Source organism: Microtus ochrogaster, chromosome 6, assembly GCF_000317375.1.
Source record: "Microtus ochrogaster isolate Prairie Vole_2 chromosome 6, MicOch1.0, whole genome shotgun sequence".
Taxonomy (NCBI): Eukaryota; Metazoa; Chordata; class Mammalia; order Rodentia; family Cricetidae; genus Microtus; species Microtus ochrogaster.
This window is the reverse complement of record NC_022013.1, coordinates 68,309,235-68,313,572: the sequence shown is the minus strand read 5'-3', so window position 1 is coordinate 68,313,572 and position 4,338 is coordinate 68,309,235. Positions and strand designations below refer to the sequence as shown.

At 47.6% G+C, this 4,338-nt stretch overlaps 1 protein-coding gene across 1 annotated transcript in view; it reads left to right on the top strand.

Moving 5' to 3' along the window:
• The first annotated feature begins 248 nt into the window (after positions 1–248).
• The window catches only part of Uap1 (UDP-N-acetylglucosamine pyrophosphorylase 1), a 36,964-nt gene continuing 32,874 nt past the window's right edge, over positions 249–4,338 (top strand). The window contains exon 1 of the mRNA XM_005348818.3: positions 249–449. The gene's annotated coding sequence lies outside the window, so the exon portion shown is untranslated. The remainder of the gene's footprint in view (positions 450–4,338) is intronic.

The window sequence follows — 4,338 nt, the reverse complement described above, 5'->3', positions numbered from 1 at the left end:
AGCCGCTTGTCCTCAAGGTGGCGCCTCCCTCCGGTCTTACCCTCCCCCGGGCAGCGCGCGCAAAGGGCCCCGCCCCCGCCAGTGCGTGAGGGGGCGGTGCCGCAGACTGACGGGACCGCGAGCCATCCCATTGGACAGAAATCTGAGTGACGCGAGCGACCGCGCCTTCCCCTCGCAGGCGCCCGCCCCTTTGGCCGCTCCGGGAGGTTGACGTGTCGGACCGGCAGCCTTCCGCTCCGCCCCGCGGCCGCAGGCGCTCACCACGGCGAGAGGGGCGGGGTGGCCGGGGCCCACGCTCCTCTTGGCTGCTGCTCGCGGCCCGCCCCGCCGCCCCGGCACCCCCACCCCTCCTCGGATGACGGTATATATTCCAGGAGGGCGCGGGACGCCGGCGAGTAGTCAAGCCGCAGGAGCCGGAGCCAGCCTGAGCCGCGGGAACGCCGAGGGAGGTAGGGGCCCCCTCCACCGCGCGCTCCCGTGCCAAGCGCGCGGACCGGGCCACGCGTAGCCGCACCGACCACCGCGCCGGCTGCCCGGTGCTCCCGAGGGGCGTGGGCTCTGTCACGGCGGGACTGGGACGCGCGGAAGGACTTGAGGGACCCGGGAGAGGAGGCTGGAGCGGTGTTGGAGTCCCCAACTCGAGTCAGCGCTGTTGCGAGTGGGCTCTCACCTGGATGGGGAAGAGGAACCATGAGGGTCTCAAGTCAGGCATCGGGAATAGTTGTGCCATATCTGGGCGTCCCTGGTGGGAATAAGCGGTCTCTGGAGTTGTCAAGGCAAAGAGTTGGGGGCGTTTTGGAAGCACGAGAGTAAAAATTGAGAGCTCAGAGGACAGGGGATCCCGATGGGGGATGTGGCTAGCACCCAGCAGGCTTGCCACTTCCCTGCCTCGCTTGCTATTGATAAAGGGAGAGCGTTCAAATTCAGGGTTTCCCCCTCTGTTGGTCTGGTAGAAGGATAGGCCTGGAGGGCTGAGAGCATACATATGCTCTTGAAGATTTTTTAAAGTTTGGCCTGATGAAATCTGAAATCGGGTGGTAGTGATTATGCTAATATGTATTTATGTGAGGCAAAAGTAGTTTAGGGACTTGGAGGTGAAGTTCACTGGGCATGGACCCAAGGGTTTTCAGGGAACTGAAGACATTTGTCTATTTTACTGTTAGTTGACTCACTTGGCTTGGGGGAAAAGACTTAATAGTCTAGTCTGTGCTGTCAGTTAGTGGTTAGTAGGTTCAGTCTCTGTACCGGTTTTTCTTTTACCCTCCCCCCCCCCCCCGACAGGATTTCCCTGTGTAACACTGGCTGTCCTGGAACTCACTCTGTAGATCAGGCTGGCTTCGAATTTTACAGAGATCCACTTGCCTCTGCCTCCCAAATGCTGGGATTAAAGGCATGTGTCACCACCATTGACTTGGTACCCTTTTTCAAAAGGAGTTTACTAACCCCTATTTTTTTTTTTTTTTTGAGAACATATAACAGCAGAGGTGGAGGAGGAGGAAATGGGAAATATTGAACATCTTTAATATGGCATTTAAATTCTAATAAAGGCAGCCGGGCACACGCCTTTAGTCCCAGCACTGGGGAGGCAGAGGCAGGCAGATCTCTGTGAGTTCGAGGTCAGCCTGGTCTTCAAGAGCTAATTCCAGAACAGGCACCAAAGCTACATAGAAATGTTGTCTCGAAAAAAAAATTCTAATAAAGGCATGTTTGATAATGGCTTGCCATTTGTATTGATTCTGATATGTTAGGTTATACCAAATTTAGTCATAATTTCTAGTGCAGATTTTTAGCTCTTAGATTTTTTTTTTGTTGTCAGCATAAAAATTCATGTCTTTAATTCTTTTCTCTGTTGCTATATACCATTTACTTACATACAACTTTCTTGCCAGTATTAGTAGGAAATATGGTACTATACTGATGGTTATAGCTGTGTCAGGTAAATACAAATCATGATTATTATGAGTGTTACATAACATGTGAATGAGCTGATAGGATTTTGGTAACCTTTGTAGACTGTTGGTTTTCTGGGCCCAGATATCAAAGTTTACCATGAATTGTTTTATTTGCACAAATACGTTTTCTCAAGTGCCTAAAGGGGAAGGGTATTGAATGACTCTGTTGTTATCAAGACTATCAAGACAGGGTTTCTGTGTAGTATTGGCTGTCCTGGAACTTGCCCTACTGTAGACCAGGCTAGCCTCAGCCTCCCAGAGATCAGCCTGCTTCTGCCTCCCTATTGCTGGGATTAAAGGCTGGCCCAGCTCTAAATGGCTGTTTAAGGAAGAGTTCTACTGCCCAGGTGGTGGTGGCACATGCCTTGAATCCCAGCACTTGGGAGGCAGGGGCAGGTGGCCAGCCTGGTCTATAGATTGAGTGCCAGGACAGGCTCCAAAAGCTAAAAAAAAAAAAGAAAGAAAGAAAGAAGAGAAAAAACAATTAGGGCATTGAAGAGTTAAATAACTAGGTCAAAATCATAAACTTGTATTAGAGTAGAGTTGAGGTAGGAACCTGCCGGGTCTGATTCTAAAGTTGAGTGAAGGTTGCCATCTAATTATCCTGCCTGTATTTAAGTGAGACCTCTCCTTGGATTCTTTATATTTTCCCTGCTTTTGTGAGGACAGGGAAAGAGGACAGACTTGGAGTCAGGTACACCTCAGCTACTGGGTGTGGTGGTCCACCCCTTTAATCCCTGCAAGGTAGGCAAGTATCTCAGTGAGTTCAAGGCCAGCCTGGTCTATAAAGTTCCAGGGCGACCAGAGCTGCTACACAGAGAAACCCTTTCTCAAAAACAAAACAAAAGAAAAATTCCCATCCTTCTAGGTACTAGTAATGTAGCCCGAGGCAAGTTGCTTACGGTCTTTGAGCCTCATTTTCTCATTGGTTGTGAAGATTATTTAAGTTAGACCTCAGCATTGAATGAAAATTTTATCCCCATTTATAGACTTGAGTATTGGAAGTATTTATGACTTGGTATAGACAATGAAATTAGGGGAGTTTTGTTCCCAAGCCTGACAACTTCTGGAGCCCTACGTATGTCTAGGAAGAGGTGGCTCTGGTGCTGCAGCACAGTCCGTTCTCCGTGCAAGACTTCTTTTGGGTGCAGGAGGTGCAGGTGACCTGGCTCTCCCAGGTGGGTGCCACCTTTTTCCTGTGGGGTAGACCCTTTGACTTTTTGTGTCTGGTATGGCAGTGGATGAGCCTGCAGCTGCTGCCTTTTGTTGCAAAAGCCATAGTGCCTTGGTGGACACCAGGTGTAGGCTCTCATCCTCGTAAACTGTTGGGTGCTGAATGGTTATGATGAGGTAGGAACTGTTGGGCGTCTCATTTCATAGGAAATGGACCTGAGGCATGGGGAACTGCAGGAATGCAGATGGAGTGTTGATACCCTGTACCACTTTGTACCATTCTGTATAAGGAGAAGAATAGGTTGCTTGTTTGGTATCTTCTCCTTAGCTCCTGTTCTAAGCAGTTGGAATGCAATGATGTTTCTTTAGTGAGCCTCAAATTTATTTCTTTCACCCCTTACCCCTACTAGTCTGGATCATGCCCTTCTTTTTTTTTTCTGTTTTTTTTTCTTTTTTAGTTAGCGTGCAAAATAATGGATTTCATTATGGCATTTTTAGACATGTATCATTTTACCTGGTTCATATTTGTTTTTTCTGCCTTCTTAGTCCACTTTTCCAAGTAGTCTTCCTTCTGTGTTCATGTCATACATATGTATAAAGGGTATCTGTAGTTAAGTCTAGATTGCAAATACGAGACATACGTTTGGTCTGTTCGTTCCTCATTCTGCTTACTTTAGACCTGTATGTATGTGCTTTTTAAGTGTAGATTCTGCATATGAGAGAAAAGTGAAATATTTGTCTGAATTTGGCTTTCTTCACTGATGGTCGCTAGTTCTACCCATTTTCTGGAAAATGACATTGCAGTCTTTATGACTGAATAAAATCCCATTGGTCTAGATAGCATATTTTCTTCCTCAGTTTATATGTTGATAGGTGTCTAAGGTGGTTCTGTGTATTGGCTATTCTGACTGTGCACAAGAACTGTGGATGTGCAGGTAGCTATCCCTGGATGCTGACTTAGATACCCAGAGGTGGTGATAGCTAGATCTATGGTATTTTTACTTTTAGTGTTTGAGTAACCTCCATCCTGAGTTCTATAGCATCATGTTATGCAAGGGTTCCTTTCCTTTCCTTTTGCATCTTTACCAGCATTTTTTTTTCATTTTTTTTAAAGTTTTACTTTTTACAGTTTCAGTGTCTGTGTGTGTGCGTGTGTGTGTGTGTGTGTGTGCGTGTGCGTGTGTGTGTACACACATGCCACACACGCCACAGT